Below are 16,031 nucleotides of genomic sequence, written 5' to 3' on the forward strand. Positions count from 1 at the left end.
TGCAGATAGCTGTGTAGATATTTCCATTTTCAAGCAGATAGCGGTGTATATACTTCCCTGTTCAAACAGATAGCGGTGTAGATATTTCCATGTTCATACAGATAGTGCTGTAGATATTTCCATGTTCATACAGATAGCGGTGTAGCTATTTCCATGTTCATACAGATAGTGGTGTGGATATTTCCATGTTCATAGAGATAGCGGTGTAGATATTTCCATGTTTATACAGGTAGCGGTGTAGATATTTCCATGTTTATACAGATAGCGGTGAAGATGTATGCATGTTTACACAGATAGCGGTGTAGATATTTTCATGTTCATCCAGATGGCTGTGTAGATATTTCCATGTTCATACAGATAGCGGTGTAGATATTTCCATGTTCATCCAGATGGCTGTGTAGATATATCCATGTTCATACAGATGGCGGTTAAGATATTTCCATGTTCATACAGATAGCGGTGCAGATATTTCCATGTTCAAAGAGATAGCGGTGTAGATATTTCCATGTTCATACAGATAGCAGTGTAGCTATTTCCATGTTCCTACAGATAGCGGTGTAGATATTTCCATGTTCATCCAGATGGCTGTGTAGATATATCCATGTTCATACAGATGGCGGTGAAGATATTTCCATATTCATACAGATAGCGGTGTAGATATATCCATGTTCATACAGATAGTGGTGTAGATATTTCCATTTACATACAGATAGCGGTTCAGATATTTCCATGTTCATACAGATAGCGGTGTAGATATTTCCATGTTCATACAGATAGCGGTGTATGTATTTCCATGTTCATACATATAGCGGTGTAGATATTTCCATGTTCATCCAGATGGCTGTGTAGATATTTCCATGTTCATGCAGATAGCAGTGTAGATATTTCCATGATCATACAGATAGCGGTGTAGATATTTCCATGTTCATCCAGATGGCTGTGTAGATATATCCATGTTCATACAGATGGCGGGGAAGATATTTCCATGTTCATACAGATAGCGGTGTAGATATTTCCATGTTCATACAGATAGCCGTGTAGATATTGCCATGTTCATACCGATAGCGGTGTACATATTTCCGTGTTTATACTGATAGCGGTGTAGATATTTCCATGTTTATACAGGTATCGGTGAAGATATTTCCATGTTTATATAGATAGCGGTGTAGATATTTCCATGTTTATGCAGATAGTGGTGTAGATATCTCCAACTTAATACAGATGGCGGTGTATTTATATGTTCATACAGATGGCGGTGCAGGTATTTCCATGTTCATACAGATGGCGGTGTAGATATTTCCATGTTCATACAGATTGCGGTGTATTTTTTTCCATGTGTAAAGAGATAGCTGTGTAGATATTTCCACGTATAAGCAGATAGCTGTGTAGATATTTCCATTCTCATGCAGATAGCGGTGTATATATTTCCCTGTTCAAACAGTTAGCGGTGTAGATATTTCTATGTTCATAAAGATAGCGGTGTAGATATTTCCATGTTTATACAGATAGCGGTGAAGATGTATGCATGTTTACACAGATAGCGGTGTAGATATTTCCATGTTCATCCAGATGGCTGTGTAGATATATCCATGTTCATGCAGATAGCGGTGTAGATAATTCCATGTTCATACAGATAGCGGTGCAGATATTTCCATGTTCATCCAGATGGCTGTGTAGATATATCCATGTTCATACAGATGGCGGTGAAGGTATTTCCATGTTCATACATATAGCGGTGTAGATATTTCCATGTTCATACAGATAGCAGTGTAGATATTTCCATGTTCTTACAGATAGCGGTGTAAGTATTTCCATGTTCATACAGATAGCAGTGTAGATATTTCCATTTTTAAGCAGATAGCGGTGTATATATTTCCCTGTTCAAACAGTTAGCGGTGTAGATATTTCCATGTTCATAAAGATAGCGGTGTAGATATTTCCATGTTTATACAGATAGCGGTGAAGTTGTATGCATGTTTACACAGATAGCGGTGTAGGTATTTCCATGTTCATCCAGATGGCTGTGTAGATATATCCATGTTCATACAGATGGCGGTGAAGTTATTTCCATGTTCATACAGATAGCGGTGTAGATATTTCCATGTTCATACAGATAGCGGTGTAGATATTTCCATGTTCATACAGATAGCGGTGTAGATATTTCCATGTTCATACAGATAGCGGTGTATGTATTTCCATGTTCATACAGATAGTGGTGTAGATATTTCCATGTACATCCAGATGGCTGTGTAAATATTCCCATGTTCATACAGATAGCGATGTAGATATTTCCATGTTCATACAGATAGCGGTGTAGATATTTCCATATTCATCCAGATGGCTGTGTAGATATATCCATGTTCATACAGATGGCGGTGAAGACATTTCCATGTTCATACAGGTAGCGGTGTAGATATTTCCATGTTCATACAGATAGCCGTGTAGATATTGCCATGTTCATACCGATAGCGGTGCTAATACTTCCATGTTCATACAGGTAGCGGTGAACATATTTCCGTGTTTATACAGATAGCGATGTGGATATTTCCATGTTAATACAGATAGCGGTTTAGATATTTCCATGTTTATACAGATAGCGGTGTAGATATCTCCTTCTTAATACAGATGGCGGTGTAGATATTTCCATGTTCATACAGATGGCGGTGTAGATATTTCCATGTTTATAGAGATAGCGGTGTAGTTATTTCCATGTGCATAGAGATAGCTGTGTAGATATTTCCATTTATATGCAGATAGTTGTGTAGATATTTCCATTTTCATGCAGATAGCGGTGTAGATATTTCCATGTTCAAACAGATGGCGGTGTAGATATTTCCATGTTCATACAGATAGCGGTGTAGATATTTCCATGTTTTTACAGATAGCGGTGAAGGTGTATGCATGTTTACACAGATAGCGGTGTAGATATTTCCATGTTCATACAGATAGCGGTGTAGATATTTCCATGTTCATCCAGACGGCTGTGTAGACATATCCGTGTTCATACAGATGGCGGTGAAGATATTTCCATGTTCATACAGATGGCTGTGTAGATATATCCATGTTCATACAGATGGCGGTGACGATATTTCCATGTTCATACAGATGGTGGTGTAGATATTTCCATGTTCATACAGATAGCGGTGCTGATATTTCCATGTTTATACAGGTATCGGTGTATATATTTCCATGTTTATACAGATAGCGGTGTAGATATTTCCATGTTTATACAGATAGCGGTGTAGATATTTCCATGTTTATACAGATAGCGGTGTAGATATCTCCATCTTAATACAGATGGCGGTGTAGATATTTATATGTTCATACAGATGGCGGTGCAGATATTTCCATGTTCATACGGATGGTGGTGAAGATATTTCCATGTTCATACAGATGGCCGTGTAGAAACTTCCATGTTCATACTGATAGCAGTGCTGATATTTCCATGTTTATACAGGTAGCGGTGTAGATATTTCCATGTTTATAAAGATAGCGGTGTACATATTTCCATGTTTATACACATAGCGGTGTAGATATTTCCATGTTTATACAGATAGCGGTGTAGATATTTCCATGTTTATGCAGATATTTGTGTAGATATCTCCAACTTAATACAGATGGCGGTGTGGATATTTAAATGTTCATTCAGATGGCTGTGTAGACATATCCATGTTCATACAGATGACGGTGAAGATATTTCCATGTTCATACAGATAGCGGAGTAGATATTTCCATGTTCATACAGATAGCGGTGTAGATATTTCCATGTTCAAACAGATAGCGGTGTAGATATTTCCATGTTTATACACATAGCGGTGTAGATATTTCCATGTCTATACAGATAGCGGTGTAGATATTTCCATGTTTATGCAGATAGTGGTGTAGATATCTCCATCTTAATACAGATGGCGGTGTAGATATTTAAATGTTCAAACAGATGGCGGTGCAGATATTTCCATGTTCATACAGATGGCGGTGTAGATATTTCCATGTTCGTACAGATAGCGGTGTAGTTATTTCCATGTGTAAAGAGATACCTGTGCAGATATTTCCATGTATAAGCAGATAGCTGTGTAGATATTTCCGATTTCATGCAGATAGCGGTGTATATATTTCCCTGTTCAAACAGTTAGTGGTGTAGATATTTCCATGTTCAAAAAGATAGCGGTGTAGATATTTCCATATTTATACAGATAGAGGTGAAGATGTATGCATGTTTACACAGATAGCGGTGTAGATATTTCCATGTTCATCCAGATGGCTGTGTAGATATATCCATGTTCATACAGATAGAGGTGTAGATATTTCCATGTTCATACAGATAGCAGTGCAGATATTTCCATGTTCATCCAGATGGCTGTGTAGATATATCCATGTTCATACTGATGGCGGTGAAGATATTTCATTGTTCATACAGATAGCGGTGTAGATATTTCCATGTTCATACAGATAGGGGTGTATGTATTTCCATGTTCATTCAGATAGTGGTGTAGATATTTCCATTTTCATGCAGATACCGGTGTATATATTTCCCTGTTCAAACAGTTAGCGGTGTAGATATTTCCATGTTCATAAAGATAGCGGTGTAGATATTTCCATGTTTATACAGATAGCGGTGAAGATGTATGCATGTTTTCACAGATATCGGTGTAGATATTTCCATGTTCATCCACATGGCTGTGTAGATATATCCATCTTCATACAGATGGCGGTGAAGATATTTCCATGTTCATACAGATAGCGGTGTAGATATTTCCATGTTCATACAGATAGCGGTGTAGATATTTCCATGTTCATACAGATAGCGGTGTATGTATTTCCATGTTCATACAGATAGCGGTGTAGATATTTCCATGTTCATCCTGATGGCTGTGTAGATATTTCCATGTTCATGCAGATAGCGGTGTAAATATTTCCATGTTCATACAGATAGCGGTGTAGATATTTCCATGTTCATCCAGATGGCTGTGTAGATATATCCATGTTCATACAGATGGCGGTGAAGATATTTCCATGTTCATACAGATAGCGGTGTAGATATTTCCATGTTCATACAGAAAGCGATGTAGATATTTCCTTGTTCATACAGATAGCGGTGTATGTATTTCCATGTTCATACAGATAGCAGTGTAGATATTTCCATTTTCAAGCAGATAGCGCTGTATATATTTCCATGTTCAAACAGATAGCGGTGTAAATATTTCCATGTTCATACAGATAGCGGTGTAGATATTTCCATGTTCAAGGAGATAGCGGTGTAGATATTTCCATGTTCATACAGATAGCTGTGCTGATATTTCCATATTTATAGAGGTAGCGGTGTAGATATTTCCATGTTTATACAGATAGTGGTGTAGATATTTCCATGTTTATAGAGATAGCGGTGTAGATATTTCCACGTGTAAAGAGATAGCTGTGTAGATATTTCCATGTATATGCAGATATCTGTGTAGAAATTTCCATTTTCATGCAGATAGCGGTGTAGATATTTCCATGTTCAAATAGATAGCAGTGTAGATATTTCCATGTTCATACAGATAGCGGTGTAGATATTTCCATGTTTATACAGATAGCGGTGAAGATGTATGCATGTTTACACAGATAGCGGTGTAGATATTTCCATGTTCATACAGATAGCGGGTTAGATATTTCCATGTTTATACAGATGGCTGTGTAGATATATCCATGTTCATACAGATGGCGGTGAAGATATTTCCATGTTCATACAGATGGCGGTGTAGATATTTCCATGTTCCTACACATAGCGGTGTAGATATTTCCATGTTCATACCGATAGCGGTGTAGATATTTCCATGTTTATACAGGTAGCGGTGTAGATATTTCCATGTTCATACAGATAGCTGTGTAGATATTTCCATGTTTATACAGACAGCATTGTAGATATTTCCTTGTTTATACAGATAGCGGTGTAGATTTCTCCTTCTTAATACAGACGGCGGTGTAGATGTTTATATGTTCATACAGATGGCGGTGCAGATATTTCCATGTTCATACAGATAGAGGTGTAGATATTTCCATGTGCATACAGATAGCGGTGTAGATATTTCCATGTTCATCCAGATGGCTGTGTAGATATATCCATGTTCATACAGATGGCGGTGAAGATATTTCCATGTTCATACACATAGCGGTGTAGATATTTCCATGTTCATACTGATAGCGGTGTAGATATTTCCATGTTTATACAGATAGCGGTGAAGATGTATGCATGTTTACACAGATAGCGGTGCAGATATTTCCATGTTCATCCAGATGGCTGTGTAGATATATCCATGTTCATACAGATAGAGGTGTAGATATTTCCATGTTCATACAGATAGCAGTGCAGATATTTCCATGTTCATCCAGATGGCTGTGTAGATATATCCATGTTCATACTGATGGCGGTGAAGATATTTCATTGTTCATACAGATAGCGGTGTAGATATTTCCATGTTCATACAGATAGGGGTGTATGTATTTCCATGTTCATTCAGATAGTGGTGTAGATATTTCCATTTTCATGCAGATACCGGTGTATATATTTCCCTGTTCAAACAGTTAGCGGTGTAGATATTTCCATGTTCATAAAGATAGCAGTGTAGATATTTCCATGTTTATACAGATAGCGGTGAAGATGTATGCATGTTTTCACAGATATCGGTGTAGATATTTCCATGTTCATCCACATGGCTGTGTAGATATATCCATCTTCATACAGATGGCGGTGAAGATATTTCCATGTTCATACAGATAGCGGTGTAGATATTTCCATGTTCATACAGATAGCGGTGTAGATATTTCCATGTTCATACAGATAGCGGTGTATATATTTCCATGTTCATACAGATAGCGGTGTAGATATTTCCATGTTCATCCTGATGGCTGTGTAGATATTTCCATGTTCATGCAGATAGCGGTGTAAATATTTCCATGTTCATACAGATAGCGGTGTAGATATTTCCATGTTCATCCAGATGGCTGTGTAGATATATCCATGTTCATACAGATGGCGGTGAAGATATTTCCATGTTCATACAGATAGCGGTGTAGATATTTCCATGTTCATACAGAAAGCGATGTAGATATTTCCTTGTTCATACAGATAGCGGTGTATGTATTTCCATGTTCATACAGATAGCAGTGTAGATATTTCCATTTTCAAGCAGATAGCGCTGTATATATTTCCATGTTCAAACAGATAGCGGTGTAAATATTTCCATGTTCATACAGATAGCGGTGTAGATATTTCCATGTTCAAGGAGATAGCGGTGTAGATATTTCCATGTTCATACAGATAGCTGTGCTGATATTTCCATATTTATAGAGGTAGCGGTGTAGATATTTCCATGTTTATACAGATAGTGGTGTAGATATTTCCATGTTTATAGAGATAGCGGTGTAGATATTTCCATGTGTAAAGAGATAGCTGTGTAGATATTTCCATGTATATGCAGATATCTGTGTAGATATTTCCATTTTCATGCAGATAGCGGTGTAGATATTTCCATGTTCAAATAGATAGCAGTGTAGATATTTCCATGTTCATACAGATAGCGGTGTAGATATTTCCATGTTTATACAGATAGCGGTGAAGATGTATGCATGTTTACACAGATAGCGGTGTAGATATTTCCATGTTCATACAGATAGCGGGTTAGATATTTCCATGTTTATACAGATGGCTGTGTAGATATATCCATGTTCATACAGATGGCGGTGAAGATATTTCCATGTTCATACAGATGGCGGTGTAGATATTTCCATGTTCCTACACATAGCGGTGTAGATATTTCCATGTTCATACAGATAGCTGTGTAGATATTTCCATGTTTATACAGACAGCAGTGTAGATATTTCCTTGTTTATACAGATAGCGGTGTAGATTTCTCCTTAATACAGACGGCGGTGTAGATGTTTATATGTTCATACAGATGGCGGTGCAGATATTTCCATGTTCATACAGATAGAGGTGTAGATATTTCCATGTGCATACAGATAGCGGTGTAGATATTTCCATGTTCATCCAGATGGCTGTGTAGATATATCCATGTTCATACAGATGGCGGTGAAGATATTTCCATGTTCATACACATAGCGGTGTAGATATTTCCATGTTCATACAGATAGCGGTGTAGATATTTCCATGTTCATACAGATATCGGTGTAGATATTTGCATGTTTATACAGATAGCGGTGTAGATATCTCCTTCTTTATACAGATGGCGGTGGAGATATTTATATGTTCATACAGATGGCGGTGCAGATATTTCCATGTTCATACAGATGGCGGTTTAGATATTTCCATGTTTATAGAGATAGCGGTGTAGATATTTCCATGTGTAAAGAGATAGCTGTGTAGATATTTCCATGTATATGCAGATATCTGTGTAGATATTTACATTTTCATGCAGATAGCGGTGTAGATATTTCCATGTTCAAATAGATAGCAGTGTAGATATTTCCATGTTCATACAGATAGCGGTGTAGATATTTCCATGTTCATACAGATAGCGGTGGAGATATTTCCGTGTTCATACCGATAGCGGTGCTGATATTTCCATGTTTATACAGGTAGCGATGTAGATTTTTCCATGTTTGTACAGATAGCGGTGTAGATATTTCCATGTTTATACAGATAGCAGTGTAGATATTTCCATGTTTATACAGATATCGGTGTAGATATCTCCTTCTTAATGCAGATGGCGTTGTAGATATTTATATGTTCATACACATGGGGGTGCAGTTATTTCCAGGTTCATACAGATGGCGGTGTAGATATTTCCATGTTCATACAGATAGCGTTGTAGTTATTTCCATGTGTAAAGAGATAGCTGTGTAGATATTCCCATGTATATTCAGATAGCTGTGTAGATATTTCCATTTTCATGCAGATAGCTGTGTATATATTTCCCTGTTCAAACAGATAGCGGTGTAGATATTTCCATGTTCATACAGATAGTGGTGTAGATATTTCCATGTTCATTCAGATAGCGGTGAATGTATTTCCATGTTCATAAAGATAGCGGTGTAGATATTTCCATTTTCATGCAGATAGCGGTGAATATATTTCCCTGTTCAAACAGTTAGCGGTGTAGATATTTCCATGTTCATAAAGATAGCGGTGTAGATATTTCCATGTTTATACAGATAGTGGTGAAGTTGTATGCATGTTTACACAGTTAGCGGTGTAGATATTTCCACATTCATCCAGATGGCTGTGTAGATATATCCATGTTCATACAGATGGTGGTGTAGACATTTCCATCTTCATACAGATAGCGGTGCAGATATTGCCATGTTCATCCAGATGGCTGTGTAGATATATCCATGTTCATACAGATGGCGGTGAAGATATTTCCATGTTTATACAGATAGCGGTGAAGTTGTATGCATGTTTACACTGATAGCGGTGTAGATATTTCCACGTTCATCCAGATGGCTGTGTAGATATTTCCATGTTCATACAGATAGCGGTGTAGATATTTCCATGTTCATCCAGATGGCTGTGTAGATATATCCATGTTCATACAGATGGCGGTGAAGATATTTCCATGTTCTTACAGATAGCGGTGTAGATATTTCCTTGTTCAAAGAGATAGCGGTGTAGATATTTCCATGTTCATACAGATAGCGGTGTATGTATATCCATGTTCATACAGATAGCGGTGTAGATATTTCCATGTTCATCCTGATGGCTGTGTACATATTTCCATGTTCATACAGATAGCGGTGTAGATATTTCCATGTTCATACAGATAGCGGTGTAGATATTTCCATGTTCATCCAGATGGCTGCGTACATATATCCATGTTCATACAGATGGCGGTGAAGATATTTCCATGTTCATACAGATGGCGTTGTAGATATTTCCATGTTCATACAGATAGCCGTGTAGATATTGGCATGTTCATACCGATAGCGGTCCTGATACTTCCATGTTTATACAGGTAGCGGTGTACATATTTCTGTGTTTATACAGGTAGTGGTGTAGGTATTTCCATGTTCATACAGATAGCGGTGTAGACATTTCCATGTTTATACAGATAGCGGCGTAGGTATCTCCTTCTTAATACAGACGGCAGTGTAGATATTTATATGTTCATACAGATGGCGGTGCAGATATTTCCATTTTCATACAGATGGCGGTGTAGATATTTCCATGTTTATAGAGATAGCGGTGTAGTTATTTCCATGTGCAAAGAGATAGTTGTGTAGATATTTCCATGTATATGCAGATAGCTGTGTAGATATTTCCATTTTCATGCAGATAGCGGTGTAGATATTTCCATGTTCAAACAGATAGCGGTGTAGATATTTCCATGTTCATACAGATAGCGGTGTGGATATTTCCATGTTTGTACAGATACCGGTGAAGATGTATGCATGTTTACACAGATAGCGTTGTAGATATTTCCATATTCATACAGATAGCTGTGTAGATATTTCCATGTTCATCCAGACGGCTGTGTACACATATCCATGTTCATACAGATGGCGGTGAAGACGTTTCCATGTTCATACAGATGGCTGTGTAGATATATCCATGTTCATACAGATGACGGTGAAGATTTTTCCATGTTCATACAGATGGCGGTGTAGATATTTCCATGTTCATACAGATAAGCGGTGCTGATATTTCCATGTTTATACAGGTAGCAGTGTAGATATTTCCATGTTTATACAGATAGCGGTGTAGATATTTCCATGTTTATACACATAGCGGTGTAGATATTTCCATGTTCATACAGATAGCGGTGTAGATATCTCCATCTTAATACAGATGGCGGTGTAGATATTTATATGTTCATACAGATGGCGGTGCAGATATTTCCATGTTCATACAGATGGCGGTGAAGATATTTCCATGTTCATACAGATGGCGTTGCAGATTCCTCCATGTTCATACTGATAGCGGTGCTGATATTTCCATGTTTATACAGGTAGCGGTGTAGATATTTCCATATTTATACAGATAGCGGTGTAGATATTTCCATGTTTATACAGATAGCGCTGTATATATTTTCATGTTTATACAGATAGCGGTGTAGGTATCTCCATCTTAATACACATGGCGGTGTAGATATTTATATGTTCATACAGATGGCGGTGCAGATATTTCCATGTTCATACAGATGGCGGTGCAGATATTCCCATGTTAATACAGATGGCAGTGTAGATATTTCCATGCTCATACAGATAGTGGTGTAGTTTTTTCCATGTGTAAAGAGATAGCTGTGTAGATATTTCCATGTATATGCAGATAGCTTTGTAGATATTTCCATTTTCATGCAGATAGCGGTGTATATATTTCCATGTTCAAACAGATAGCGGTGTAGATATTTCCATGTTTATACAGATATCGGTGAAGATGTATGCATGTCTACACAGATAGCAGTGTAGATATTTCCATGTTTATCCAGATGGCTGTGTAGATATATCCATGTTCATACAGATATCGGTGTAGATATTTCCATGTTCATACAGATAGCGGTGTAGATATTTCCATGTTCATCCAGATGGCTGTGTAGATATATCCATGTTCATACAGATAGCGTTGTAGATATTTCCATGTTCATACAGATAGTGTTGTAGATATTTCCATGTTCATAAAGATAGCGGTGTAGCTATTTCCATGTTCATACAGATAGCGGTGTAGATATTTCCATGTTCAAGGAGATAGCGGTGTAGATATTTCCATGTTCATACAGATAGCGGTGTAGATATTTCCATGTTCATACAGATAGCGGTGTAGATATTTCCATGTTCATACAGATAGCGGTGTAGATATTTCCATGTTCATACAGATAGCGGTGTAGATAATTCCATGTTCATACAGTTAGCGGTGTAGATATTTCCATGTTCATACAGATGGCGGTGTAGATATTTCCATGTTCATACAGATAACGGTGTAGATATTTCCATGTTCATACAGATGGCGCTGTAGATATGTCCATGTTCATACAAATGACGGTGTAGATATTTCCATGTTCATACAGATGGCGCTGTAGATATGTCCATGTTCATACAAATGACGGTGTAGATATTTCCATGTTCATACAGATAGCGGTCCTCATATTTCCATGTTTATACAGGTAGCGGTGTACATATTTCCATGTTTATACAGATAGCGGTGTAGATATTTCCATCTTCATACAGGTAGCGGTATAGATATTTCCATGTTTATACAGATAGCGGTGTAGATATATCCTTCTTCATACAGTTGGCGGTGTAGATATTTATATGTTCATTCAGATGGCGGTGCGGATATTTCCATGTTCATACAGATGGCGGTGTAGATATTTCCATGTTTATAGAGATACCGGTGTAGTTATTTCCATGTGTAAAGAGATAGCTGTGTAGATTTTTCCATGTATATGCAGATAGCTGTGTAGATATTTCCATTTTCATGCAGATAGCGGTGTAGATATTTCCATGTTCAAGCAGATAGCGGTGTAGATATTTCCATGTTTATACACATAGCGGTGTAGATATTTCCATGTTTATACAGATAGCGGTGTAGATATTTCCGTGTTTATACAGATAGCGGTGTAGATATTTCCATGTTTATACAGATAGCGGTGTAGATATTTCCGTGTTTATACAGATAGCGGTGTAGATATTTCCATGTTTATACAGATAGCGGTGAAGATGTGTGCATGTTAACACAGATAGCGGTGTAGATATTTCCATGTTCAAACAGATAGCTGTGTAGATATTTCCATGTTCATACAGTTACCGGTGTAGATATTTCCATGTTCATCCAGATGGCTGTGTAGATATATCCATGTTCATACAGATGGCAGTGAAGGTATTTCCATGTTCATACAGATAGCGGTGTAGATATTTCCATGTTCATACAGATAGCGGTGTAGATATTTCTGTGTTAATACCGATAGCGGTGCTGATATTTCCATGTTTATACAGGTAGCGGTGTAGATATTTCCATGTTTATACAGATAGCGGTGTAGATATTTCCATGTTTATAAAGATAGCGGTGTAGATATCTCCTTCTTAATACAGATGGCAGTGTAGATATTTATATGTTCATAGAGATGGCGGTGCAGATATTTCCATCTTCATACAGATGGCGGTGTAGATATTTCCATGTTCATACAGATAGCGGTGTAGTTATTTCCATGTGTAAAGAGATAGCTGTATAGATATTTCCATGTATATGCAGATAGCTGTGTAGATATTTCCATTTTCATGCAGATAGCGGTGTATATATTTCCCTGTTCAAACAGATAGCGGTGTAGATATTTCCATGTTCATACAGATAGTGGTGTAGATATTTCCATGTTCATACTGATAGCGGTGTAGATATTTCCATGTTCATCCAGATGGCTGTGTAGATATATCCATGTTCATACAGATAGCGGTGTAGATATTTCCATGTTCATACAGATAGTGGTGTGGATATTTCCATGTTCATACAGATAGCGGTGTAGCTATTTCCATGTTCATACAGATAGCGGTGTAGATATTTCCACGTTCATAGAGATAGCGGTGTAGGTATTTACATGCTCAAACAGATAGCGGTGCTGATATTTCCATGTTTATACAGGTAGCGGTGTAGATATTTCCATGTTTATACAGATAGCGGTGTAGATATCTCCATCTTAATACAGATGGCGGTGTAGATATTTATATGTTCATACAGATGGCGGTGCAGATATTTCCATGTTCATACAGATGGCGGTGTAGATATTTCCATGTTTATAGAGATAGCAGTGTAGTTATTTGCATGTGTAAAGAGATAGCTTTGTAGATATTTCCATGTATATGCAGATAGCTGTGTAGATATTTCCATTTTCATGCAGATAGCGGTGAAGATGTATACATGTTTACACAGATAACGGTGTAGATATTTCCATGTTCATACTGATAGCGGTGTAGATATTTCCATGTTCATACAGATAGCGGTGCAGATATTTCCATGTTCATACAGATAGCCGTGTAGATATTGCCAGGTTTATACCGATAGCGGTGCTGATACTTCCATGTTTATACAGGTTGCGGTGTACATATTTCCATGTTTATACAGATAGCGGTGTAGATATTTCCATGTTCATACAGATAGCGGTGTAGATAATTCCATGTTCATGGAGATAGCAGTGTAGATATTTACATGTTCATACAGATAGCGGTGCTGATATTTCCATGTTTATACAGGTAGCGTTGTAGACATTTCCATCTTTATACAGATAGTGGTGTAGATATTTCCATGTTTATACAGATAGCGGTGTAGATATTTCCAAGTTTATACAGATAGCGGTGTAGATATCTCTATCTTAATACAGATGGCGGTGTAGATATTTATATGTTCATACAGATGGCGGTGCAGATATTTCCATGTTCATACAGATGGCGGTGTAGATATTTCCATGTTTATAGAGATAGCGGTGTAGTTATTTCCATGTGTAAAGAGATAGCTGTGTAGATTTTCCCATGTATATGCAGATAGCTGTGTAGATATTTCCATTTTCAAGCAGATAGAGGTGTATATACTTCCCTGTTCAAACAGATACCGGTGTAGATATATCCATGTTCATACAGATAGTGGTGTAGATATTTCCATGTTCATACAGATAGCGGTGTAGATATTTCCATGTTCATACAGATAGCGGTGTGGATATTTCCATGTTCATAGAGATAGCGGTGTAGATATTTCCATGTTTATACAGGTAGCGGTGTAGATATTTCCATGTTTATACAGATAGCGGTGAAGATGTATGCATGTTTACACAGATAGCGGTGTAGATATTTTCATGTTCATCCAGATGGCTGTGTAGATATTTCCATGTTCATACAGATAGCGGTGTAGCTATTTCCATGTTCATACAGATAGCGGTGTAGATATTTCCACGTTCATAGAGATAGCGGTGTAGGTATTTACATGTTCAAACAGATAGCGGTGCTGATATTTCCATGTTTATACAGGTAGCGGTGTAGATATTTCCATGTTTATACAGATAGTGGTGTAGATATTTCCATGTTTATACAGATTGCGGTGTAGATATTTCCAAGTTTATACAGATAGCTGTGTAGATATCTCCATCTTAATACAGATGGTGGTGTAGATATTTATATGTTCATACAGATGGCGGTGCAGATATTTCCACGTTCATACAGATGGCGGTGTAGATATTTCCATGTTCATACAGATAGCGGTGTAGTTATTTCCATGTGTAAAGTGATGGCTGTGTAGATATTCCCATGTATATGCAGATAGCTGTGTAGATATTTCCATTTTCAAGCAGATAGCGGTGTATATACTTCCCTGTTCAAACAGACAGCAGTGTAGATATTTCCATGTTCATACAGATAGTGGTGTAGATATTTCCATGTTCATGCAGATAGCGGTGTACCTATTTCCATGTTCATACAGATAGCGGTGTGGATATTTCCATGTTCATATAGATAGCAGTGTAGATGTTTCCATGTTTATACAGGTAGCGGTGTAGATACTTCCATGTTTATAGAGATAGCGGTGAAGATGTATGCATGTTTACACAGATAGCGGTGTAGATATTTTCATGTTCATCCAGATGGCTGTATAGATATTTCCATATTCATACAGATGGCGGTGCAGATATTTCCATGTTCATACAGATAGCGGTGTAGATATTTCCATGTTTATACAGATAGCGGTGTAGATATTTCCATGTTCATACGGATAGCAGTGAAGCTATTTCCATGTTCATACAGATAGCGGTGTAGATATTTCCATGTTCATCCAGATGGCTGTGTAGATATATCCATGTTCATACAGATGGCGGTGAAGATATTTCCATGTTCATACAGATAGCGGTGTAGATATTTCCATGTTCATACAGATAGTACTGTAGATATTTCCATGTTTATACAGATAGCGGTGTAGCTATTTCCATGTTCATACAGATAGCGGTGTAGATATTTCCATGTTCATCCAGATGGCTGTGTAGCTATTTACATGTTCATACAGATAGCGGTGCGGATATTTCCATGTTCATACAGGTAGCAGTGTAGATATTTCCTTGTTTATACAG

Source organism: Gorilla gorilla, chromosome 22, assembly GCF_029281585.2.
Source record: "Gorilla gorilla gorilla isolate KB3781 chromosome 22, NHGRI_mGorGor1-v2.1_pri, whole genome shotgun sequence".
NCBI classification, from domain to species: Eukaryota; Metazoa; Chordata; class Mammalia; order Primates; family Hominidae; genus Gorilla; species Gorilla gorilla.